Raw genomic sequence first — 27953 nt, 5'->3', positions numbered from 1 at the left:
CCATGTTTCCTCACCTGGGCCTCACAGCCACCTCGGGGCACAGACAAGTAAAGGGATTTGCCCAAAGTCTCTCAGCCACCAAGTGGCAGAACCAGGACTTGAATCTGGGTGTCCTGATTTAGTCCAGAGCTCTTCCCTCTGGACCAAAACCGTAGGTTGGGGAAGGAATGACACAGGAGGGAAGGGGGCAAGGCACAACCTCTGAAAGAATAACATAGCCCAAGGACATGACATAAACTGATTAGAACCAAATGGGCCCAAGATGGCAGAGAAGTCAACTTCCACTACACCTTGAGCCTCAGTATACGCTCACTGTAACACACCAGCAAGCTAAATGACACATCCACAGGCGCCACGACAGTTCCAAGGCCGACCATAAGGATGAAAGAGTGGGCTGTGGCCCAATTCCTGGAAATCCGCGCCCCTTCCCAAAATAGCTGGAATACTCCTCCCACTCGTTAGCTTATGAAATTACCCACCCCTATAAAAACTGACAACGCCATACCCTGGTGCCTTTCTCACCTTCCGAGATGGCCCACACTCTGTCTGTGGAGTGTGTTTCTCTCTAAATAAATCCACTTCTTACCTATCATTTTGTCTCTCACTGAATTCTTCCTGCCATGAGACAGCAAGAACCTGAGCTTCGGAGCCTGAACCAAGATGGAGTAGAAGGACGTGCGTTCACTCCCTCTTGTGAGAACACCAGAATCACAACTAGCTGCTGGACAATCATCGACAGGAAGACACTGGAACTCACCAAGAAAGATACCCCACATCCAAAGACAAAGGAGAAGCCACAATGAGACAGTAGGAGGGGTACAATCACAGTAAAATCAAATCCCATAACTGCTGGGTGGGTGACTCACAGACTGGAGAACACTTATACCACAGAAGTCCACCCACTGGAGTGAAGGTTCTGAGCCACACATAAGGCTTCCCAACCTGGGGGTCCAGCAATGGGAGGAGGAATTCCTAGAGAATCAGACTTTGAAGCCTAGTGGGATTTGATGCAGGACTTCGACAGGACTGGGGGGAACAGAGACTCCACTCTTGGAGGGCGCACACGAAGTAGTGTGCACATCGGGACCCAGGGGAAGGAGCAGTGACCCCAGGGGAGACTGAACCAGACCTGCCTGCTAGTGCTGGGGGTTCTCCTGCAGAGGCGGGGGGTGGCTGTGGCTCACCGTGGGGACAAGGACACTGGCAGCAGAAGTTCTGGGAAGTACTCCTTGGCCTGAGTCCTCTCAGAGTCGGCCATTAGCTCCACCAAAGAGCCCAGGTAGGCTCCAGTGTTGGGTTGCCTCAGGCCAAACAACCAACAGGGAGGGAACCCAGCCCCACCCATCAGCAGTCAAGCTGATTAAAGTTTTACTGAGCTCTGCCCATCAGAGCAACAGTCAGCTCTACCCACCACCCGTCCCTCCCATCAGGAAACTTGCATAAGCCTCTTAGATAACCTCATCCACCAGAGGGCAGACAGCAGAAACAAGAAGAACTACAATCCTGTAGCCAGTGGAACAAAAACCACATTCACAGAAAGAGAGACAAGATGAAAAGGCAGAGAACTATGTACCAGATGAAGGAACAAGATAAAACCCCAGAAAAACAACTAAATGAAGGGGAGATAGGCAACCTTCCAGAAAAAGAATTCAGAATAATGATAGTGAAGATGATCCAGGACCTCGGAAAAAGAATGGAGGCAAAGATCCAGAAGATGCAAGAAATGTTTAACAAAGACCTAGAAGAATTAAAGAACAAACAAACAGAGATGACCAATACAATAACTGAAATGAAAACTACACTAGAAGGAATCAATAGCAGAATAACTGAGGCAGAAGAACGGATAAGTGACCTGGAAGACAGAATGATGGAATTCACTGCTGGGGAACAGAATAAAGAAAAAAGAATGAAAAGAAATGAAGAAAGCCGAAGAGACCTCTGGGACAACATTAAACGCAACAACATTCACATTATAGGGGTCCCAGAAGGAGAAGAGAGAGAGAAAGGACCAGAGAAAATATCTCAAGAGATTATAGTCGAAAACTTCCCTAACATGGGAAAGGAAATAGCCACCCAAGTCCAGGAAGTGCAGAGAGTCCCATACAGGATAAACCCAAGGAGAAACACGCTGAGACACACAGTAATCAAAGTGGCAAAAATTAAAGACAAAGAAAAATTATTGAAAGCAGCAAGGGAAAAATGACAAATAACATACAAGGGAACTCCCATAAGGTTAACAGCTGATTTCTCAGCAGAAACTCTACAAGCCAGAAGGGAGTGGCATGATATACTTAAAGTGATGAAAGGGAAGAACCTACAACCAAGATTACTCTACCCAGCAAGGATCTCATTCAGATTCAATGGAGAAATCAAAAGCTTTACAGACAAGCAAAAGCTAAGAGAATTCAGTACCACCAAACCAGCTCTACAACAAATGCTAAAGGAACTTCTCTAAGTGGGAAACACAACAGAAGAAAAGAACGTACAAAAACAAACCCAAAACAATTAAGAAAATGGTCATAGGAACATATATATCGATAATTACCTTAAACGTGAATGGATTAAATGCTCCAACCAAAAGACACAGGCTTGCTGAATGGATACAAAAACAAGACCCATATATATGCTGTCTACAAGAGACCCACTTCAGACCTAGGGACACATACAGACTGAAAGTGAGGGGATGAAAAAAGATATTCCACGCGAATGGATATCAAAAGAAAGCTGGAGTAGCAAAACTCGTATCAGATAAAATAGACTTTAAAATAAAGAATGTTACAAGAGACAAGGAAGGACACTACATAATGATCAAGGGATCAATCCAAGAAGAAGATATAACAATCATAAATATATATGCACCCAACAGAGGAGCACCTCAATACATAAGGCAACTGCTAACAGCTGTAAAACAGGGAATTGACAGTAACACAAAAATAGTGGGGGACTTTAACACCTCACTTACACCAATGGACAGATCATCCAGACAGAAAATTAATAAGGAAACACAAGCTTTAAATGACACAACAGACCAGATAGATTTAATTGATATTTATAGGACATTCCATCTAAGAACAGCAGATTACACTTTCTTCTCAAGTGTGCACGGAACATGCTCCAGGATACATCACATCTTGGGTCACAAATCAAGCCTCAGTAAATTTAAGAAAATTGAGATCATATCAAGCATCTTTTCTGACCACAACGCTATGAGATTAGAAATGATTTACAAGGGGAAAAACATATAAAACACAAACACGTGGAGGCTAAACAATACGTTACTAAATAACCAAGAGATCACTGAAGAAATCAAAGAGGAAATCAAAAAATACCTAGAGACAAATGACAATGAAAACACGACAATCCAAAACCTATGGGATGCAGCAAAAGCAGTTCTAAGAGGGAAGTTTATAGCTATACAAGCCTACCTCAAGAAACAAGCAAAATCTCAAATAAATAATCTAACGTTACACCTAAAGGAACTAGAGAAAGAAGAACAAACAAAACCTAAAGTTAGCAGAAGGAAAGAAATCATAAAGATCAGAGCAGAAATAAATGAAATAGAAACAAAGAAAACAACAGCAAAAATCAATAAAACTAAAAGCTGGTTCTTTGAGAAGATAAACAAAATTGATAAACCATTAGCCAGACTCATCAAGAAAAAGAGGGAGAGGACTCAAATCGATAAAATCAGAAATGAAAAAGGAGAAGTTACAACAGACACCGCAGAAATACAAAGCATCCTAAGAGACTACTACAAGTAACTCTATGCCAATAAAATGGACAACCTGGAAGAAATGGACAAATTCTTAGAAAGGTATAACCTTCCAAGACTGAACCAGGAAGAAACAGAAAATATGAACAGACCAATCCCAAGTAATGAAATTGAAACTGTGATTAAAAATCTTCCAACAAACAAAAGCCCAGGACCAGATGGCTTCACAGGTGAATTCTATCAAACATTTAGAGAAGAGCTAACACCTATCCTTCTCAAACTCTTCCAAAAAATTGCAGAGGAAGGAACACTCCCAAACTCATTCTATGAGGCCACCATCACCCCGATACCAAAACCAGACAAAGATACTATAAAAAAAAGAAAATTACAGACCAATATCACTGATGAATATAGATGCAAAAATCCTCAACAAAATACTAGCAAACAGAATCCAACAACACATTAAAAGGATCATACACCAAGATCAAGTGGGATTTATCCCAGGGATGCAAAGATTCTTCAATATACGCAGATCAATCAATGTGATACACCATATTAACAAACTGAAGAAGAAAAATCATATGATCATCTCAATAGATGCAGAAAAAGCTTTTGACAAAATTCAACACCCATTTATGATAAAAACTCTCCAGAAAGTGGGCACAGAGGGAACCTACCTCAACATAATAAAGGCCATATATGACAAACCCACAGCAAATATCATTCTCAATGGTGAAAAACTGAAAGCATTTCCTCTAAGATCAGGAACAAGACAAGGATGTCCACTCTCACCGCTATTATTCAACATAGTTTTGGAAGTCCTAGCCTCGGCAACCAGAGAAGAAAAAGAAATAAAAGGAATACAAATTGGAAAAGAAGAAGTAAAACTGTCACTGTTTGCAGATGACATGATACTATACATAGAGAATCCTAAAGATACCACCAGAAAACTACTAGAGCTAATCAATGAATTTGGTAAAGTTGCAGGATACAAAATTAATGCACAGAAATCTCTTGAATTCCTATACACTAATGATGAAAAATCTGAAAGAGAAATTAAGGAAACACTCCCATTTATCATCGCAACAGAAAGAATAAAATACCTACAAATAAACCTACCTAGGGAGACAAAAGACCTGTATGCAGAAAACTATAAGACACTGATGAATGAAATTAAAGATGATACCAACAGATGGAGAGATATACCATGTTCTTGGATAGGAAGAATCAATATTGTGAAAATGACTATACTACCCAAAGCAATCTACAGATTCAATGCAATCCCTATTAAATTACCAATGGCATTTTTTACAGAACTAGAACAAAAAATCTTAAAATTTGTACGGAGGGCTTCCCTGGTGGCGCAGTGGTTGAGAATCTGCCTGCCAATGCAGGGGACACGGGTTCGAGCCCTGGTCTGGGAAGATCCCACATGCCACGGAGCAACTAGGCCCGTGAACCACAATTAATGAGCCTGCACATCTGGAGCCTGTGCTCCACAACAAGAGAGGCCGCGATAATGAGAGGCCTGCGCACCGCGATGAAGAGTGGCCCCCACTTGCCGCAACTAGAGAAAGCCCTCGCACAGAAACGAAAACCCAACACAGCCATAAATAATAAATAAATAAATAAATAAAATTTTTTTAAAAAGACAAAACTGTAGTTCCCAGAGGCTCTCATTATAAAAAATAAAAAATAAAAAATAAAAAAATTTGTATGGAGACACAAAAGACCCCGAATAGCCAAAGCAGTCTTGAAGGAAAAAAACAGAGCTGGAGGAATCAGACTCCCTGACTTCAGACTATACTACAAAGCTACAGTAATCAAGACAATATGGTACTGGCACAAAAACAGAAACATAGATCAATGGAACAAGATTGAAAGCCCAGAGGTAAACCCACGCACCTATGGTCAACTAATCTATGACAAAGGAGGCAAGGATATACAATGGAGAAAAGATAGTCTCTTCAATAAGTGGTGCTGGGAAAACTGGACAGCTACATGTAAAAGAATGAATTAGAACACTCCCTAACACCATACACAAAAATAAACTCAAAATGGATTAAAGACCTAAGTGTAAGGCTAGACACTATAAAACTCTTAGAGGAAAACATAGGAAGAACACTCTTTGACATAAATCACAGCAAGATCTTTTTTGATCCACCTCCTAGAGTAATGGAAATAAAAACAAAAATAAACAAATGGGACCTAATGAAACTTAAAAGCTTTTGCACAGCAAAGGAAACCATAAACAAGACGAAAAGACAACCATCAGAATGGGAGAAAATATTTGCAAACCAATCAACGGACAAAGGATTAATCTCCAAAATATATAAACAGCTCATGCAGCTCAATATCAAAAAAACAAACAACCCAATCCAAAAATGGGCAGAAGACCTAAATAGACATTTCTCCAAAGAAGAGATACAGATGGCCAAGAAGCACATGAAAAGCTGCTCAACGTCACTAATTATTAGGGAAATGTAAATCAAAACTACAATGAGGTATCACCTCACACCAGTTAGAATGGGTTTCATCCAAAAATCTACAAACAACAAATGCTGGAGAGGGTGTGGAGAAAAGGGAACCCTCTTGCACTGTTGGTGGGAATGTAAATTGATACAGCCACTATGGAGAACAGTATGGAGGTTCCTTAAAAATCTAAAAATAGAACAGCCATATGATCCAGCAATCCCACTACTGGGCATATACCCAGAGAAAACCATAATTCAAAAAGACACATGCACCCCAATGTTCATTGCAGCACTATTTACAATAGGCATGTCATGGAAGCAACCTAAATGCCCATCGACAGATGAACGGATAAAGAAGATGTGGTACATATATACAATGGAATATTACTCAGCCATAAAAAGGAACGAAATTGGGTCATTTGTAGAGACGTGGATGGACCTAGAGACTGTCATACAGAGTGAAGTAAGTCAGAAAGAGAAAAACAAATATCTTATATTAACGCATATATGTGGAACCTAGAAAAATGGTACAGATGAACAGGTTTGCAGGGCAGAAATTGAGATACAGATGTAGAGGACAAACGTATGGACACCAAGGGGGGAAAGCAGCAGGGGTTGTGGGTGGTGGTGGGATGAATTGGGTGATTGGGATTGACAGGTATACACTGATGTGTATAAAATCAATGACTAATAAGAACCTGCTGTATAAAAAAAAAAGAAAAAAAGATTTCCCCCTGAAAACCAACAGGGAGATCGTTCAGTATATAAAAGGATTTAAAGCGAAAAAATAAAATAAAATAGGTAAACAACAACAAAAAGAACCTGAGCTTCATTAAGTCCTGAAACCAGGTGTGTGATCTCAGTTGGAAGACTGTGGGTTTTGGCTGGGTTCGAGTCCCGGCCGCATGCGTTCAAGTCCCAATCAGGGTTTTGACCAGGTATGAGTCCTGGCCACATGGGTTCAAGTCCCAGTCTGGGTTTAGGCTGGGTTCGAGTCCTGGCACCTGGGTTCAAGTCCCAATCTGAGGTGCACGGTTTCAGGAACACCTGCTCCGGAAGCAGTTCCCTGCAGGGACCCAGGGGCCCCAAGCCCAACTCCTCAGGGACTGCCTGTCCCTGCCCAGCCACTCTTGCTCTGCCCAATGAAGCCTCTGACAGACACCCACCAAGGGACAGCCAGAGCCCCTCCCCACCCTCAGACTCAACTCTTCCCCAAGCCAGTGTTTTCAAACTGCAGTCCAGACCACAGGGCAATGCACTTGGAAAATCCTAACCAGCATTAAAAACAACACCAACATGATGTCGGACAGGGAAGCATCAGGGCACACTGCGGGCAGGACTGGGGCTGAAACCTGGTTCCCCTCCACGTGCGCATGCGCTGCTCTCTTCTTTCTGCTGGGCCACAGCGTAAAACGTGTTTATGTCAGGGTCAAAGAAGTGGAAAGCCAGAGTACACAGGGTGCCTCACAGGGTTGGGTGTGTGCTGGCAATCTCCCAAACACTTCTCAAGACCTACCTGGAGCTGTGTGCTGGGAGGGATAAGATAAGGTAAAATAAGGTGGCTGAACAAAAAAACAAAAAGGAAAGGAGCAGGAGAACCCAGAGTGGGGAGGGAGCACTCTGGCCAGGGGGCAGGGAGGAGCTGGGATCTGCCAGGAGTCTCAGAGATAAGATAAGAGGAGCAGGTGTGGAAGGCACAGCAGGCAGGAGACCTGCACAAACAAACCTGTGTGCAAATGCATGGAGGCTGACTTGAGAAGGGCCCGAATCAACAGAAGCACAGACAGGAAGGTCAGGCAAGAGCACTGACAAGGATCTGAACCAGAACTCTCGTGCCTTCCAAAGACCTCAGGCTCGCTCCCACCTGCCCTTCATGGGGAATCAGCCGCAGTCAGTCCAAAGACTCCTGCCCAGATCCGCTCCACTCCTGAGCATGGGACACAGCTACTTTTATTTAAAAGGAGAGCTGTAGTGATAGCCAGAGAAACCCACGAATGCGCAGGAGCCTAGAAAGTTAAGATGACCCACCATAACCTGCCCTCAAAGAACCCTTCACCTTCATAGGAAAGCAGCTCCCAGGCACTGGGCTGGAGTGCTTTTCGTACTTCATCTCCTTTTAATCTTTATAAACAACCTAAATGACATGGATGTTATTGCCCCCATTTCACAAAGGAGAAAACCAAAGTCAGAGAGCTTAACTAACTGGCTGAGGTCATTCAGCTCCTGAACGGTGGCCCTGGGGTCTGATACCTGCCCTCCGCTGCTCTGTGCCCACCACACCACACTGCTTCCCCAAACGCTCGGTCCACCAACTCCAAGGCACCCCCACAGGGACAGGGTACTGATTAGACACAAGTGGACCTCCTGTACCCTAATCAAAGCCAAGGAGCTTTTTGGAAGGTGACCACACTCTTGAAGGAGACAGGAGAGAGAAGGGGGAGCTAGCCCTGCCCATCACCTGGTGCTATTTCACACCCTGGGCTCCACTCTGGGCTCCTGCACCTTATGGCAGTAAACAAGTGTGAGCCCCATAGACCAAATGTCTAGGACTGGGAAAACAGCATGTAATCAGAGCTCAAATGCAGCTGGTGCCAGCTCTCAACCGCTCCCCTGCCCCCTGGCCCCGGACACACACAGACACATTTCACTCTTGAGGAAAGAGGTTTTTGAAAGAGACATCAGGGACATGCAATGGCAGAGGCCAGGGCCCCAGCTCCATCTGTTCAGAAAGACCCTTGCTGGTGGACCATCCACCATACCCCACTGCCCCAGGGGTCCCCAGAAACAGGCTTTCCCCTTGCTCACCTCTAAATCCAATCCAGATAACCAAGGCCACAGTCTCCCATAAGCCACAAGCCTGGATAATTTCAAAACCTTCCCTTGTCTGGTAACTGATATAAGACCTATTTAACTCAGACTTTGTTTTCAGGCTTAAAACTAATTCTGCCTAAATTTCTCACCCAAGTTATCATACCCACAAACTAAAGTTTCACTAGCGCAAAGCTGATACGTGATTTTTTTGGCCAGTTTCCCCTGCCCTAGCTCTGCAGTTCAATGTGAAATACCCATTTCTGGTCCTGCACTCTGCAGATGTAGGTCTGGAACCCACCAGAGTCCAGTCCTAACTTTTCTGGTCTCTAAGTATGTCAGCTCTGAGCATAGTTCTGTGATGGGCCAGGATTACACCTACTTTATGACGATGATTTTTTTTAAATTCCAAAGAGGAAACAATGTTAAATAAACTGACCAAGTGTTTTATTAAATTCCTGCATTTGAGACATATGAGTAATAATGGTCTCCTGCAGTATTTTCCTAACTTTTTTAGTTCACATATCCCACTTTCAAAGTGGAAAATAAATACGTCATCTTTAAAAAGTACACATTAAAAATTAATTAGCTATGCCTTTCTTCCTGCCTGAACGGCTGTATCCTCATACCGGAGAACTTTCCATGGGTTCCCGTCTCACCCGGCACAGCGAGCGCCGTCATGGAGGAGGAGGACGAGAGCCAGCTCCCTGGGAAGACAGGCTCCATCCACATGGAAATGACATCACGGAAAGCTACCATCCCGCCACTATGGGGCAGTCCCTCCCCTTCTCACATTAACAGATGCTCATAAACAGTCTGTCGTCGTGAGCAGATTCACAGGTGGATGCACATTTCAAAACCGCAGCCCGTGCCAGCCCCCTTAAGGATTATTTATCTCATGTTCAAGGGACGCTGTCCCCAAACCTCCCCACATGCTGCTCTGCTGGGTACAAAGTGACCTGAGTCAATACCAGGTATTTTTTCGCAAAGGAGTGCCTACCCTCAAGGAGCAGGGGTGGGAAGGCGAACAACTGCCAGAGGAAATACCTTTCCAGAACTTTGTTCACCTCCTGGTTTTCAAAAATTGGCTCTCATAAACCCTACTTCTAATGCACCAGAATCCCAACGTGACTCAGAATTCAGCTGTCCTGAATGGTGGGGCAAACCCCCCAACAGGAATGCACAAGCGCCAGGCACTCAGCTACACCAGCAGGCATTTTCATCAGGACCTTAAGTAAATGAAATCAAAAGCCCCCAAAATACATTAACCACAAGTTTAAAATCTTATCCTCACCACGATTTCATCTACAAGTATTAGAGGCCTCACCCACCCCGCTTCACCCTGCTGGTCCCTGAATGGGTTTCCGGGACCTCACGGAGGAGCAATACGGGGATGGAGGGCGCATTCAGGCTCTTCGCCCACTTGCCCTAGAAGGCCTGGGCACCGCCCGGTCTCCCCTGAGCGAGCTCCAATGGATACGGCGGTGAGAGTGGAGGCCAGGCACTCACATTTGAGAGTGCCCACTAGGTACCAGCACCAAAATAGTCATTTGGTCAATTCTTTGAACACACGTTCACTGACGTCTCCCCCCCCAGTGCTCTGGGTTAGTCTGTGCAGGTTCTGGGATGAACCTGCCCTTGGCCCTGGGGTGCTCACAGCTGCAGGAGCATGCAGGCACATCTATAACGGGCACAGACACCACGGAGATGGCCAGAGGCCAACTGAGGCTGACACATGGCGATCAGGTGCAGAGGAGGCAGCTGAGCAGCGGCAACGCCGGGGAGGCTGGACGGCTCAGCCACTGCCGCCACGTGTGCTGCCTGCCTCTTCACCCTCCGCAGCAAGGGGGGGCTTCAGGTGGCTCACCAGGCCCCTTTTCCAGTCCTAACATGCTAAAGCGCTATGAAGGAAGTGAGCAAAGTTGTTGTCTAGAGAGAGAAAGAACTGGAATAAATACAGCTCACCACTCCCCAGGGACAGAGGCTGAGAAAGCAGCACAGCCAGTGTCCCCTGACATGAGTCCTCAAGCTCCAAGAGGAAATTTTCCTGCTGAACCCTCACTCTCTGACCTTCCCAAAGAGCTTTCTGAGATACCATTTCATTCATGTTGAAACTCAGACTCAGAGACTCCATTAGCTGGAAATTATCTGGGGTATGAGGACCTTCAAATCTAGTCTCCAAAACTAAAAAAAAAAAACAAAAACAAACAAACAAAAAAACCACCAAGTGATGCCTACCTGGCCAGATGCAATAAGATATATCAGCAGCAATGAGTTGTGTTCTTTTTAAAAATATATGGGAATTCCCTGGTGGTCCAGTGGTTAGGACTTAGCACTTTCACTGCAGTGGCCCAGGTTCAAGCCCTGGTCGGGGAACTAAGATCCTGCAAGCCGTGTGGCACGGCCAAAAATAAATAAATAATTACATACATACATACATACATAAAACAGGCAATCCTGACAAGCATTAAGCAAATGAAGGCATCATAAACCTTTCCACCAGGACCCACATAGGGGAATTTTATTTGGGGGGGAAGGGTTCCCGTATGCACCCCCAAGCCCCTCCCTTCACAGCCAGAACTCACCATCTGTCGCTTGTCTCTTCTCACGAGGTGACAATAAGCCAGGGACAGTGCATGAATTTACTAAGCCACTGTTCAACCCCCTTCGTAAGTATAAAGTGTGACAAGGCAGACCAGCTCCCATCCAAGCAAAGCCAGAGTGTCTATACCTCCAAAGCCAGCACGCCCTCCTCTTGTCTCTTCCCATCCTGAGCTGCCCCAGAAGCCACGGGATGACTGGTGTAAGGACCCAAAAGCAAGCTGCACAGCAAGCCCTTTGTCTTGGGGAGGGTGTGAGAAGCTCACTGAAAAGCCTTCTCCTGAGCAGCCTTCATCCCGCAGCTGCTGCATGCACATCACCCAATGGCTCACAGGCATCAAGCTCGGCATGTCCAGAACTGACCTCACCCCCCTCACCCCGCCCACCCCATGCTCCCCGTCCTGAGCACTGCGACCACCCCCCACTTCTCTCCAACCCTTCCCACCTCCCCTAGTCCCCCAGGGTGCTCCCAGCTGGGCAACCGCAGCAGCCCCTAACTGGCCTCTCTGGCCCCCGCCTTGCACAGGAACGCATGTCTTTCCTCCTCACCAGATCCCAACTCAAACAGCACCTCTTCTGGGATGCCCTCCCCAACATGTCCCATCCCTAAAGCCCATCCATGTCCCCCCACGGCTCCCTGTTCTTTCCCCAAGGTAGCAGTGACCATGCTCTAAACCTGCCTATGTACCTGTCTTTCCGCCACACTGGGCTGTCAGCCAGAGGAGGGCACAGACCACATCTGTTGTCCCCTCTCTGTATCTCCAGCAACTAGCACCGTGCTTGACACAGAGCAGACAGAAATGAACTCAGCTGGTCCCCCCAAGGTTTAAGAAAGCCTGCCATTTCTGGAACTGACTCACACCTGCTTGCATTTTTTAATCTATATATGGAATCAAAGGTCTCTTAGGAGCCTAGTCTGAGGTAGGGTTCTCAGGCTTTAGTGGGCATCAGAATCACTCGGGAGACTTGCTAAAACACAGACTGCTGTACCGCCGCCCCGGGTTTCTGATTCTATAGGTCTAAGATGGGGCCTGGAAAACTATATTTCTAACAAATTCCCACCTGCTGCTGCTGGTGGTCCTAGAAACGTACCTTAAGAACCTTGTTCTGGAGGAAGAGGGGAAAATGGAACACAGGTGGCCCAAGCCCAAGGTCAGGCAGGAAGTCTAAACAGAGATCCTTTCCTAAAAGTTTCTCCCTGTTACTCCCTCCCCAAAAGTCTGGCTTTGTCCTTAAGTGGAAACCTTCCACCTGCCCCTTCCTTTCCCACTATTCCCTCAAGAAACGAAAAAGAACATCAGAAATGAATGGGCTTAAAGACAATGACCCACAGAACCAGCCACCAACGGAATCTCAAGATTGTCACTTTAGTACTCCCGGGAAAGAACTGTTTAATGATATCCGGGAGGCCTCAGGGCGGGGGCTCACAGGTGGCCCTCTGCCCCCTCCCAGCCAAGGACAATCTTTTTACTTTGGGCGTGAACAGTCTGTGTGGACACTGGAAAGTTCCTTTACATTCTTGAAATTTTTCTTTTTTTCTTTTCCTCTTAGAAAAAGGAAATACAGTCAACTGTTTCCTCCAAGGACTCAGAAGAGTATATGTGTTAGGGGAAAGACTTAGACTTCTGAACCAAAAATCCATGAATTTCTTTAGATGTGCCCTTCGCCTCGGCCTTTAAAATCACACCCCAGGGCCCATCACTCAAATATCTCAGGCACTCCAGGCTTCTACATAGTGAGGTCTGGCTTCAGGGTCCATCTGGCAGCAGGTTCAGAAATATCCTAATACATATCAATTTTCAAAGGCAACTAAAAACATGAAGAAGAACCCAGGGGAAGATATAGAGAAAAAGAGCCTCTGCCCCCACTCAAACCCCACCTCATACCCTCCCCCTCCCCTGTCAGTCAGCCCCAGCCAGGCCTGGCGAGTCAACCTTCTACGGTGAGAGACAGGCCACTAGGGTCACTCATTCCCCACAGCTGCAAGTCACCTCTGGAATGCCCCAAAGCTGCATGTCTACCACTAAAGTCCCCTTTCCCTGTCTCCTTCCCAGGCCATCCTGCCTGATAGTTCTCTAAGCATCCAGCCAAATTCTGTCAAACTGCATTTCCTTAACAGTGGATGTGTGATAATGCAGCCACAAGAATGTAAATCACAACACTGTCTAAGACTGGCTACGTAAATAGTGGTGCACCCATTAGACGCACTGCTACACAGCCATCTAAACTGACACTGTGAAAGGTATTTATTGACAAATAAGAAAGTTTACTATATATTCCCATGTAGGAAAAACGCAGGTTACAAAACAGTATTATCCTTTATTTTGGAGGGAGGGAGGGAGGAAGGCAAGAAGGGATGGAGGGAGACGGATGATAGAAACAGAGCATGCAAAACAGGAACACTGGTTTTCTCTGGGTGGTAGAGTGATAGATTCTTATTACTTAATTTCCTAAAATTTTCTACAAAGAACATGTACTACTTTTATAACAGAAAATAAGTTATGTAAAAATAATCTTAAATATCTGTTGTTAAAATAAAAAAATAAAAGCAAGCACACAAAGGTGTGATTTAAAGAAACTATCCCACATCCCTGAAGCGTTTGTCCTGGGCGGGATGGGCAGAGGGTTAGATAGCAAATCAGAATGCTATAAATACTACCTCTCTACACCCTTTAGCCACTGTCCTTCATCAGCAAACAACTGCCCCTGACAGGCCACCAGGAAGGTGGAACACGGCCGCCCCACTTTTGGGAAAGAGGCTCAACTGCCCTTCTCAGAAAGTGGTGAGAAAACCACTTGACAGAGGCAGGTCTAATGCTGGCCCCTGTGTTAAAAGATAGAAATAATTAACGGTACTTTCCCCCGAAGAGGATCCTAGTTTAGAATAATGTAGTAAGTGCAACGATCACATTTTTCTGAATCAAAAGTTAAGACATGTATGGGTTGGCAAAAAATTTGTTTGGGTTTTTCCGTAACATGACTGGTGCCCTTTTAGATCAGGGGTCAGCAAACCATGGGGCCAAATGCAGCCCTGCTGCCTGTTTTTGTAAATAAGCATTTACTGGAACTCAGCCTTGCTCATTCATTTAGGTATTGGAAACAGCTCATTCATTTACATATGCATTATCTATGGCTGTTTGGGGTTTTTGGGTTTGGTTTGATTTGGTTCTAAGCTATAACAGCACGGTTAAGCAGTTGCAAGTGAGAACTATGGCCCACAAAGCCTAAAATATTTCCTATCCAACTCTTTTTTTTTTTTTTTTTCTATCTGGCTCTTCAAGGAAAATTTGTTGACCCTTATTCTAGGACAACAGTGTAAAATGTAACCACAACTGTCCCAGGAAATCTGGAAAGGTCACTAGAGTTATATCAGAGCAGCCCAACAAGGCTGGTGTTGGGGCGAGGACCCCCCCCATTACAGCTCTGCTCCTGACCCCAGAAGATGGGTACCTCACCAGGCACAGAGCTGCCCACCACCCAGAGGCCCTAGGGACAAAGGGAGGGCTCTGTGGTGACCACCTTTTACTGGGTCACCCAGAACAGGGCAGCCGAGTTCTGGGGGGGTGGGGGGGCGGCGGCGGCAGTTGGAGGGGAGACACAGGCAGACACGATGTCCACTACTGTGGGGCTGGACGGCCTCCTGCCCTGGTCCAGGCAGCTCACCACAGACCCCACACGGGTCTGAAGCCACAGCCCTTGGGTGGCACAGCGGAATTGTGCCCCGTAAGGAAAGGAGCTCGTTTCTGGGCCTCAAGCTGTCTCCTGGGCTAAGGACTTCATGTTCCTCCAAAAACCATTTCTGGACTATTGGGATTTTTCTTGGAACCATTTAAAAAGTATACACTCTTATGCCAACACACTCAAGAGCTTGTTGAATAGCAGGCACTCTGACATTCTCCTCCAATGAATTTCACCAGTTCCCCAAACATTTTTATTCTGTGAGAAGCAGAAAACCAGCACAATGTGATGATAACTATATTTAGCTATTATTTACTGGGAGTTTATTATATGCCAGGCTGTGTGCTAAGTGTTCTATGTGTATCACCTCACTCATTTTTAACAGGTAAGTACTATTATTTTGCCCATTTTACAGATGAAGGAACTAAGGCACAGAGAGGTTAACTAAACTTGCCCAAAGTCACACAACAAATAACAAGTAGAGCTAGAACTCGAATCTATCATGGCTCAGGAGCCAGGCAACCATTTAACAGATAAAAGGAGAAAACAAGTAAGAGTGTGTTTTGATGTCCTAGACTGCAAGCCTCCATTCTCCACCCAATGGGTGATTAAGAAGACATTCTTAGGGGCTTCCCTGGTGGCGCAGTGGTTAAGAATCCGCCTGCCAATGCAGGGGACACGGGTTCGAGCCCTGGTCCGGGAAGATCCCACATGCTGCGGAGCAACTAAGCCCGTGCGCCACAACTACTGAGCCCACGCGCCTCTAGAGCCCGTGCTCTGCATCAAGAGAAGCCACCACAATGAGAAGCCTGCGCACCGCAATGAAGAGCAGCCCCCGCTCGTCGCAACTAGAGAAAGCCCGTGTGCAGCAACAAAGACACAACTCAGCCAAAAATAAATAAATAAATAGATAGATTTATTAAAAAAAAAAAAAAAAGAAGAAGAAGACATTCTTAGGATTCCCTGGTGTGTTGCCCCAAGGTGGGCACTGGGCTGGGGCCAGGGAGGGGGAGATAATAAAGCAGCAGAAGGAGAAGTTCCAGCCTCTAATGATAATCCAGAGAGAAACCCAATGCTGTGTATGAACCTGCACGGGCCCGGGAATCCAAAGCACAGGTGAGTAGCACAGAGGGTCCCAGGTGGTCTTTCCTCCCACTGGGGAGCAAACGTAACTGATTACAAATACCAACCTGCCAAGCACGGGGTCCTGAGGGCAATTTCATTTTCTGACCAAAAACCCACCAAAGTTTTCTGCTTAAAACATTAAAAAAGATTTCGTTCAGGAAGTGATACTGATGAAGCAGTCAAGATGCTCTGGAGTTGGGCGTCCCAGGTTCAAATCCTGACTCTGCTGCTGACCTAAGTAGTCATTTAAGCTCATCTTTGCAACTCAGTTTCCCTCCTCTGTTCTCAAGAGGAGTGGGTTAGATAATCCATATAACAGTACTTAGAACCCCAAGTGCCTGGCACACAGTAGGTGCTCAAAACCATTAGCCGACATGATTATTATTAAGACCACACAGACACTCTGGAAGGACTCACCAAGTCACTCAGGCTTGGTGAGACCAGAGGGAGCACAAATGAGACCAGTGTGGACAACCCTCTTACTGATTTATACCCCCAGCACCCGGGCTGGGTACAGTACCAGATCTGACTCGGGGAGGGCAGACTCGCCCTCTCTCGGGGGCCAGGGAGGCTTATTCAGCTGTGGTGTGAGGCGTCATTCAGGAGAGGTGGTCTGGTGTGCTGGCGGCCTGCTTGGAGTGCCTAGGACAGCCAGGACATAAATACCGCTGGTAATCCTCACCACGGTCAATACCACTCTCAGAGGAGATAATAGCACAGGAGGCTTTCGCCAGGTAAGCACAGGCTTTCAACAGTGCTGGGGAACCCCTCTGACCCCCACAAGTTCCCTGTCTCCAAGCTACAGCCCATCTGCTGCCAGATTAACCTTCTCCAAATCCATTTTCATCATGTTAACCCCTGGCTCAAACGGCTCGTAGTTTTCTACAGAATAAGCTCCAAACTCCTAAGCCTGAGGTTGGAGGCCGAAGTCAGGACCCAGGCCTCCCGTCCAGCCTCCACTTACACCTGTGCCATGTAAGCGTTGCTCCAATTCCTTCCCTCTCACACCAAGCCCTTCATCCCTGCACTTCTAAAACTGAATGAGGCCAGCCTCCGGGCGTGTGCATCAGCTCCGCTCCGCCCAGCCAGGCCACTCCAGGCCTGTCCCGGAACCTGTTTCCTATAATCTGTCTCCTCACCTGGATATTACGACAGCATAAGTTCTTATTATGTCCAATCTAAATAAGAGAGGCAGAAGTACTTTGAAATGTATGAACATGTCATACATATTCAAGGACACATTTCTAATCAGGCCCTAATTTACTCTTGGCTCTTATGATTTTGTCTTCCCATTAGCTGATGTAAATTTTCCAGTGCTGGTCAGATTCTGCCCCGTTTTGTAAGTTATCTTTGGCACACACAAGTCTTTCCAATAATAAGACCCTTGTGGGGAGGCTCACATCTCACACACCTCTGACTCTTTCCTCACCTACCTCCACACACGGACCCTGACCACACAAATACAAGTGTCATCTGCACTGTCACACAGGTAGGTGAATAAGAACCCTGGTGGGGAACCCTGGAGCTGTAGTTGAGGAGTTTATCTTAAACTAAAATCAGATATTTAAGGGGTTGTGTTTAAATCTGGCCAAAATACTGTGGGTGGCTTTGGGAGGCTGACTGATGGCCCCCCAGAGATGTTCACACCCTAATCCCCAGAACCTGTGACTATGTTCTCTTATGTGGCAACAAAAGGGACTGCTGAAAGTGTGATTACGTTACAGATCTTGAGATGGGGGGATTATCCACCTGGGCCCAATGTAATCAAGGGTCTTTATGAGAGAGAGAGAGGCAGGAGGATCTGAGTCAGAAGAGGGAGATGTGAGAAAGGCAGAGGTCGGAGTGATGCAGTTGTGAGGAAGGAACCACGGCCAAGGATGCAAGCAGCCCCGAGAGGCTGGAAAGGCAAGGGGAGGGGCTCTGCCCTTGAGCCTCCGGAGAGAATCTGCCCTGCTGACTCCTTGATTTTAGCCAGGTGATACCCATTTCAGACTTCTGACTTCCAGAACTGTAAAATAATAAATCTGTGGTGTTTTAAGTCATTGAATTTGTGGTAATTTGTTATAGCAGCAATAGGAAACTAATGCAGTGGCTATTTTTAAAAGATACATCATTGTGTTGGGAAGAGGGGCGATATTCTAGAATAATTTCCAGATCATTCATCTAAAATACCTTAGTTTAGTCACTCCACAAGTGGTACTGAGTGCCAGCTAAGTGCCAGGTGCTGTGGTAGGTTCTGGCATATCCCATGGGCAGCTCAAGACACATTCTTGTTCTGATGACAGAGTCCTGCCTGCTTTCAGTATAAGCATGCCCCATTTGTCCACCAGCCTCTTTCCCAGGCTCGGTTCCACACTGAAACCGTTATGGAGCACTTACATTACATGCCAGGCACTGTGCACAGCCTGGGGTACCGCAACGTCCAAGTAAGAGCCTGCACCCCTCAAAATGCTCCTCATCAGTTCTTACATTCTTAATCTTTCAAAACACTTTCACTTCGGATTAAATATTTCAGTGAAATAGTATTAATAACAAGAACAGCTACCAGTTATTACTCCCCTTCTGTGTGTATCACTTTTTATTACTCCTAATCCTACCGCAACCCTGTGAGGTATTACTGTCTCCATTTGCTGATGAGACTCAGCTCCGCAAGGTAAAGAAATCTCCTCTAAGTCCCAACGCTGTCAGGGGCTGGCCTATCCATGCCTGTCTAACTCCAGGCTCAAGTCCTTTCCTCCTGCAGCCTAGGAAGTGAGCAGGTAAGAAACCTGCCCCCGGGTCAGTAACATGTTTTTAAATCAATAGTCACTCTCCTGGGGGCTTCCCTGGTGGCGCAGTGGTTGAGAATCTGCCTGCCAATGCAGGGGACACGGGTATGAGCCCTGGTCCGGGAAGATCCCACATGCCGCGGAGCAACTAGGCTCGTGAGCCACAACTACTGAGCCTGCACGCCACAACTACTGAAGTCTGTGCGCCTAGAGCCCGTGCTCCGCAATAAGAGAAGCCCGCGCGCCGCAACGAACATCCAACACAGCCAAAAATAAATAAATAAAATAAATTAATTAAAAAAAAAAAAAAAAAAGAAATGCCTTAAAAAAAAAAAAAAAAAGTCACTCTCCTGGAAACACGGCAAGGTTCATGCCCTGGTTGCAGAAAATTATAAGTCATAAAAATCCAGGAGCTGGCTGGGCTCTCAAAGGCCACCTGGCCAAACTCCCTTTCTGGAAAGCTCCTCAGCTACCAGGTTGAGAGTGTTAGGCTTCTCAGCACCAGCGATCCCATGCCGGTTCTGTCTCAGACCTAAGTGGGAGAAAGAGGCAGGAGCCCCACGCTGAGTCCACTCTGGGCGTGCACCTCCGGAAGGAGCTGTTGGGTACGCGGCCCCCAGCCCTGCCACGCTGACTCCCGGAACCATGCTCCACCAGCAGCACCCCCAAACACCACACACAGGCCAGGCACGGACACCTGTGCAAGTCACTGGTGCAGACATTAAATTAACGGGTCCTGCCACCGAGGGCCCGTGCAACCCTCTGGCACTACAAGCGTACACAAAACCCCAATAGTTTTTAAGACCAGTGAGTTAACCCTACGAGGGACGACCCTAGACAGACAACAATACTCAGGAAGAGAAATGAGAAAAGGATGGACAGAGGAAGAGGCGACTGTCTCCTCACTGACCTCCACTCTCCTTTGCCGGCAGAACTAAGGCCGTGGGCCCAGGCCTGGCCTTCAAGGCCCTTCACTGTGGACCCCAAGACATCTTTCCAGCTTTTATTTCCTACTGTCTCCACCCCACACCAGCGCTTCAGCCAGAATGGCTCATGCCCCAAAACACACACACACACACACACACACACACACACACTTTCCTACTTCCACGTGCTGCTCCCACCTCCTCCCCCGGGACACCCTTTCCTCTGCCAAAATCCTACCCATCCTGATGGAATGTTAGACGCTCTATAGTGTCTGCCCCCCATCCTAAAGTCACCTCTTGTCCTCTAACGTCCCTCATCTCTTAATGGCCTAAGGTCGCCTTGCCATGCCCTATATGACTCTTTGCGTACCTGTCCCGTCTTCCAGGCTGCATGGTGCGCTCCTGGAGAGGGGATCTCTTACCCAGACCTATACTCCCCTTGAGGGTTGGTGCTGTACCATGTCCATACCAGGAGTTTAACACCCACAGGCGCCCAGGGGCTCCCCAGCTTCTCAAGCTCCCTCTTCTAGAACCCAGAACCCAAGAGACACCAGGGATGCTAAGCATCTGGGAAACGCTCTTTCTGTCACCAATCACCCTGAAACTGCCACCAGCCAGCGCCATGGACACAGCGGCAGCGGCATCCTGTGTTAAATGGGGTGAGGGCAGAAGAGGGAGAATGGAGGAAGAGCGACGTCCACAGGGGCCCGGAGCCTGCTCACATGCGCACACAGACACTGGTAGGGAGGGGTGGCGGCCCCCCCAGGATGCGGCCCCTCTACTGCGTCCTCTGCTCGGTCCCACTCCTTGCTTAGAAGAAGAATGAGAGGGAAGAGGGACAAAAGACAGCAGGCCTGGCTGACAGTGAGCTCACGCGGGCTGGAACAGGGGCACAGCAGGCCTGACCTGTACGTGGTGCCCAGCCCTTGCTTTACCAAATGCTGGCTGTAAACACATTAGGGGGCAAGAGCCACAAACTGCTTTTTTGATCTCAGACAGATGAGATGTTTGCTCCAGCACCTGTCAAACAGTAACCACCTGCAGGTCACAGGGCAACCTATTCTTACCTTCACCCTCCCCTGAGCCAGGACCCGGGCCAAACGCAGAGAAAACGTGCCAGGCAGAAAGCAAACACTGGCTTGACCCCAGGATCTGGATTTAATGTAACAGTTCCGGGTGTGTGAACAGACCCCAGGACCTCCCATCCCGCCCAGCAGACTGCAGAATCACTGCCGTCAGGCCCTCCGGTTCCCAGACAACGAGGGTACTACGATGAGGCTGATGGAGGAGGGTGGCCAGCTAGGCCCGGGTTCCAGGCCCACCCTGGGCACCAGCCACATGTGACCCTGAGCACACCCGCTCTCCCTTGGGCCTGAGTTTCCTCGTTTCCTCATGTGTAAAACAAGGCGATTGACCTAGATGATTTCCAGTTCCCAGAGATTAGGACATGGCCGTTTACCCTGAGCATAGAAGGTTGACACAGGGCTGTGCTGAAAATTGGGATTTAACAGGTTCTAGAAAGAATCATACACAAAAGAATCTGAGTACTAACCCTTCTAGACGTTCTATGGAAATAGCAAGTGAGGAGGGGCAGACCTGCTTCTCGGGGGTGGTGAGGTGGGGACCACGCGGCTTCTCTCAGCAAACACCTCTGGGAAAATCCAGCGGGCGGGGCAGGGAGCGCGCCCCTTCTCAGACGGCCAGGAAACCCACCCTGCCCCGTTACACACACACACACGCACACACACACACGCACACACCCTCCTCAGAGGCTGGCAGGAGCCCCGGTCCCCTTCAAGCGCCACCCCCAGCCCAGCCTCCCCCTCTCACATCAAGCAGAGGGCCTCACTCACTGCAACTGACCTCCTGTTTCCTCAAAACAGAGGCAATCAGATGTGCTCACCCTCAACCCTCGGTCCGGGTCTCAGCCCTCCCGCCACCTCTCCTCCCATCCTATCTCCTCCCCGCACTGGCCGTTCCCCTCCTCCCTCTCCCTCCTCCTCTAGGACTTTGCCCCTGACCCATTTTTAATTTTGCCTTCAATGTCTCCTTCCGCAAAAGCTTTCCCCCTCAAGCCCACAAACGCTGCTCTCGGCTTTCAAGCACCAAATATTGAAAAACCTCCCATTGACTCTGCTTCTCCTTCAGCCTCATCCCGGCCAACCCTGCCTTCCCTTCTCCCTCAGCACAGGCTGCCGGGCCCCGACCCCGAGCTCTCCCTCTGTGGCACTCACAACGGTCACCCGATGGCTCCATCCACCTGAGTCAGCACCACCCTCCTCAGCCTTTCCCGCGGGTCCCACCCTCTCCCCTGAAATCCTCTCCTGGGTTCCCATGGCTCACCCGGCCCCTCATCTCAACCTCCCTCACCAGCTCCTCTTCCCCCTCCACCTCCACAGGAGTCCCCAGGCCTGGTCCCCAGCCCCATCCTCCTTGGTCTCTACGCTGTCCCCTGGGCTGCTTCAGCCTCCCCAGGGGCTGGCGGCTCCTCCAGGACCGTGCATCCCATTCCCGGGCAGGCCATCTCAACCACTGGCCCAATTCTAGAACAAATCCAGTTATACACACGCCACGTCTCTCCCTCCAAGTCCCACGGGCACCGATGAAGGGGCACAGGGAACCCGGGGGGTGGGGAGGACGGAACCGTTCTGGACCTTGACTGTGGTAATGGTTACATGACTATATGCATTTGTCAAACTGCACAACCGCACACTAGAAAGTGTGAATTTACTGTATGTAAATTGTACCTTAATAAAAAAGGATAGGAAAAAAGTCCCGCAGGCACCTCAACCCCCTCCCGTCTAAAACTAACATCACCATCTTCCTGCCGCCAGCCCAGCTCTGCCCCCTCTGTTTTCAGCAGTGACACCACCATCCACCCCAAACAGTCCCCACCCCTCCTGCCACTAGAAATCTCAGCCCAGTGGCCAAGCAGTAACTTAGTCTAGAGATTCCACCTGCACAGATTTATAATCTCTTGAATCTACGCCATCATTCCACCTCCCCACTACCCGCCACCTGGGACTCAGGCCGCCCTCACTTCTCATAGGCCGCCTCACGGGTCTCCCTCCCCAACCACCCTGACCCCTGAAACCTGTTCATCCTTCAGGCCCTAGCTCCTAGACCTCCCAGCACAGGAAGGCAGTTTCCCGGCCCTTTTCCAGCAGAACCAGCACCGCTGCGCCCTGGGTTCCCACAGCAGAGGACTGCACCCCCCCAGGTCCTGCACAGTCTGCCAGTACCCACAGGTACCCACGTCCACTGTGCGCATGCCAGGGCAGGGAGCCGCCTCCCTCTCTGTCAGAGCCCCCTAGGCTGCAGCTGAGTTGTGGGCGCCCAGGGAACCCTTTCTGGCCTGAACTGAACTGTCAGCTGAAAATTACCAGGAGCCCTATGCCAAAGCCCCGCTGGCCCCCCGACCCTACGGAAGCACAAGTGGCAGCAACGCTGATCAGACTATCCTGAACTCCTAAGGGCAGATCACACAAGCTGCTTCAACAGGAAGTGGGGTGGGGGACTCACCCCAATCTGCTCCCCAGCCCAGCCTCCCACTGCTCCCCTCCCACTCCCCACCCTCCGGCCAGGCTGCACTCACCCCTACCAGGCACTCACCCACCCAATGCCTCTGCTCAAAGGGCCCACTGCCTGGACCAATGCTACTCAAAGAACGGTCCTTGGACTCATATTGTCATCCTCGATGAGATAACAGGAGTAAGAGCTCAGAAACCTTCACAGCAATTTAGCAGTGTCAGGACATGTTTACTGTGTTTTGCAAAAGCACTGGTCTGCAACAAACTGGGAAAAAATAAAACCTGGCCTTCAGCACAGAGCGTCTGGGAAGCACTGGCCCCTCACCCCTCCAAATTCCCGCCTCCTCCTGCTGACATCCTGCTCATTCTCAGAGTCCCAGCTAACACGCCTTCTCCTCCAAGCGCCTTGCCGTTTCCACCAGCCAGAAGTGGTCTGATCTAGACCCCGAGTCCAAACCACACTGAGGGTGTTTAGGTGGTATCTGCACACCCCTTATGACAATTCCCTGAGGTCCGGGAACCAAGGAATTGTTCACTTTTATATTTCCAATGCCACGCTCGAGGCAGACAATCAATCAATATTTGTTCAAGGAGTGAATAACCCACAATTCCAGAGCGGGCTTTTCTTCAGGGCAGGATGTGGAGAAGCACCAACCCTTAGAGCACACAGGGATTTTCCAGGTTTCTACCAAGTGCAGCCCCTCTCCCTCAGCCCAGATGGAAATGGGATATTTTAAAAAGCAAGTCGAGGACTCCGTCACTATTCACTACAACAGAACCTACAATACCCTGAAAGGGCAAGGTGAGTGAAAAACACTCAGCTTTCTCAGGAATCCTTCTCTACATGCACAGAGTAAAAATAAAGCACACCCAAGTATGAAGAATAAAAAGAGATTTTTCAGGGTCATTTCCACTGTTAGATATTCCGTGGGCCCCTGACCTCAAAGCAAAAGGTCAAGGGCTCAGGAGCCTGTAACCCCACAACAAACATGCTTGTGGACAGACCAGTGGATACCCACTTGGGTTTGAAAAGTGTGGGGAGCAGCCCACCCAGACACATCAGGGTCTGCCTCAGAGTTAGCAGACCCCATCCCCCCAGTAGGTGCAACTCCTCAAGGAGCAGGGCCCTCGCACTCCCCCTCTCCCACTGGCTCTTCTTTCTACTGGCTCTCCCAGGTTCCTGGCTGTTGTTTAGCAAGAATGCTGGAACTATTTCCAGATGCCACTGTCAGATCAAGACAACTCTCTAAATATTCCTGTCTAATTTTGCACACAGCTCTTGTTTCAACTAACAAAGATAATGACTCAGTGCCCACGGCTCTTGATGGAAAATCATCGTGCCAAGTTTGGAGCTTCCCAATAATACGCTCCTCTAAACTTCTTTCCGAGAAAAGAGAAGTGACCTCCCTGTCCAGATGCTTTTCTATAGGCAAGAAAGGGCACCCAGAAGACACCCTAACTAACCAAGGAATGTTATGGGAAAATCCTGATACATCCCCATAGGATCAATTAACAACAAGAAAAACAAATTCATGGTAGGGGTTTCAGATGTGTTTCCTTGCCCTGTACAATAATCACCATTCTTCACTTTTCTGCGTCCCCAGCAGTTTGGGACTTTGAAGTTTGGGGCATAAATTCTGGGTTACAGTGAAGGCAAAATCTAGACTCAGAAGTAGTGTCTTTCCCTGCACAAAAAGAAATGGCTCACTGTCTCTGATGCTTCAATCAACTGTAAAAGAACTGTACAAATTGTACACGTGTCCATTCTGCACTCCTGGGTAGCTTCTCTCTTGGAGGAGTACACGGCACATGTACATACCCCCACGTATATGTCTGAAATGCAGCCACACACTTACTCTCTGCAGACACAGGCCTGGCACCCTCCCACATCATAAGACATGTCTCAGCAAACCAGTAAGGATGAGCAAAGCATCACCTTGGAAAAGCCACTTATGGATAACTGAATTGGCCTTTCTGCCAGCATTCAGACAGCGTAAACTTGTTTGCTCACTATTTAAAAACTGCCCCATGGTTATTTCATATGTATATCTCCCACAGTCTTGCAAAGTCCCCAAAGACAGAAACCACAAGTCTCCCACTTCTTTTGTACTCTGGACCCAGCCAGTCACTGCCATGCACCCAGCAGGCACAGCAAATGACCATGGGTTTCTACCTCCTATCTCACTCCTATCCCCCCAGGTGCAGAGTGGGGGACTCCATTAAAGCCCAACCTACAGGGCTTCTATCATTGGTTTAGGACAGAGATGCTACCCTTTACATAAACCTCTCAGCCAGTCATGGACAGGTCCTAGGGGGCCTCTGGCAGCATGGGAAGACTCTTTTTACAGTTTTACCTCAGTGGTTCTCAACCAAGGTTGCTTTTGTCCTCTAGGAGACATGTGGCAATGTCTGGAGACATTTTTGGGTGTCACAAATAGTGTGTGTGTATGTGTGTGTGTGTGTGTGTGTGTGTGTGTGTGTCGGGGGGGGAGTGCTACTAGCATCTAATGGATAGAGGCCAGGGATGTTGCTGAAGGTTGAGAAACCCTGTCTTATGTGACACACACGTAAGTGCTCAAAGCACCTTAGTTCACTTTTCCTCTGAGTTGCCCAAGGTCAGGCCCAAAATCCTAACCCTGCCTTGTCTGCATTATTTGCAAAGTTGAAAATGCCCAAAGTCATCACCAGTCTTAAAGAAGCTGCTCCTGAGAACCACCAGCCCCCCCTTTGTTTCTTCTCCGGAGAAGGGCCCTCCTGCCAGCATGACCCACTCATGCACAGTATGACAATTGGCAGGCTGGCATCAGGCATGCTCAAAACCTTTGGCAACAAGTTAGACCTGGCAGGCCCAGCTCTTCAGTCTTCTGTCACGCACACCCAAGGCGCAAGTGAGCGTGGACAAGTTTTCCAATGGGCTGCAGGCCCTACCCTGGATGAGAGGCTGCACGTAAGTCTCTCACCCTTCAGAGGACTGGCACCTGTCATCCAAATGGAGAGCTCCAGCATCCAGGCCTGCCCCCGCAGCATTTTCCATCCCACAAGGCACATGGGAGAACTGGCCTGGGTTTGGCAGAGGGGCAGAGACTGGGCAAAGGCAAGAGTTTAGGCAATTAAGCCCAAACCATTCACAAGACCCCCAGCGTTTGGAAAAGTAGGAGAATGGGCCAAAGAAAAGCCAACGGAGGAAAGGACCAAGAAGGGTCCTCTTTCCCAAGTTCACCCAAAACCCCCAACTGTGGAACCCAACAGCTGGCTCGGGTCAAGGGAGTCAAAGTCCTGACACAAACCTGGGGCCAGGGGCAGTTAGCGCCCCTGAGACAGTGCAAAGGGGTCTAGGCGTGAAAAGAAATATTATCATGAGAAAGCGAGGCAGGAAAGCAGTACTGGCGACCAAGAGACAAGGCATCAGGTCACCGGGGCTGCTCGGCGCGTTCCGGGGACCCACGGCTCCAGCACGCGGCCCTCGGCCCCTCCCCGAGACACGTATGGGCTAAGGTGGGCACGGGGGTAGGAGACAGCCGCAGGGCGCCCAACGCGCCGCGGCCCGGAGCTTGGAGCAAATGAAACTCGCAAAGGGGAAGCCGCGCTGTTACTTGAGGATACAAGAAGGGCCCAAGCGGGTGGTGAGCGCAGCTCTGGCCGCAGGCAGACGGCGCCCAGGGCACGCGGTGGGCGGCAGCCTTACCCGGCTGCAGGAAGCTGGGATCCGCGGTCACCTTCGCGCAGCCCCCGCGCGCTCGCCGTAGCGTTGGCACCCGGCACGCGCTCCGGATCTGTTTACCAATTCGCCCTAGCCCAGAGACCCAGAGCCGGGAGCCCCGCCCCGCAGGCCGCTCCCATTGGCTGCGCCGCCACCCGCCCCCAGTCCAACGTCGCGCGGCGCGGGGCAGCGTGCACAGCCCGTGCGCTCGACCCGCGGCCAATCGGGACGGAGGGCAGAGAGAGAGGAGCCAATGGGAGGCCGCCCCAGCGCTTGGGCCCCTCCCGTTCTTCCCTACCGGCGGCCCTTTCCTCTAGTTGGGAAGGCTGGGTAAAGGCCGGGTTGCAAGGGTGGGTGCTTGATGCGGGTGCACCCCGAGAACTAGCCTTTCGGCAGATGAGGCGGCGGGCGCAGCCGCGGTGGCCAGCGGTTGGATGTCACGCCCCGGCCGGTGCTCGCCGGGCCTCCGAGCGGGACTGGAGGGGAGGCGGTGGAAGGAGCTGAAGTGACTGCAGCGGGCCGGCCCGTGCTCTCCTTTATGTAACGAGGGCCCCCTCCCAGTTCCCACAAAAGACTCCCACAGAAGTCGGAAGCGCTGTGGGCCGCTGAGTGCGGGCCCGCCTCCGGCGCC

General features: G+C 49.0%; 1 protein-coding gene across 2 annotated transcripts in view; it reads right to left on the bottom strand.

Moving 5' to 3' along the window:
- COQ8A (coenzyme Q8A) overlaps positions 1-27446 on the bottom strand; it is a 50442-nt gene extending 22996 nt beyond the window's left edge. Inside the window, exons 1-2 of one of the 2 annotated variants that reach the window (XM_082378607.1) lie at positions 27308-27404; positions 587-746 (exon numbers count right to left, since the gene is read on the bottom strand). The gene's annotated coding sequence lies outside the window, so the exon portion shown is untranslated. Of the gene's footprint in view, positions 1-586; positions 747-27307 lie in introns of both variants that reach the window. The other variant, XM_082378606.1, reaches the window with a different exon arrangement.
- Positions 27447-27953: the final 507 nt, after the last annotated feature.

This window comes from Balaenoptera borealis, assembly GCF_965194805.1.
Source record: "Balaenoptera borealis genome assembly, chromosome: 1".
Classification (NCBI taxonomy): domain Eukaryota; kingdom Metazoa; phylum Chordata; class Mammalia; order Artiodactyla; family Balaenopteridae; genus Balaenoptera; species Balaenoptera borealis.
This window is presented reverse-complemented; position numbering and strand designations above follow the sequence as displayed.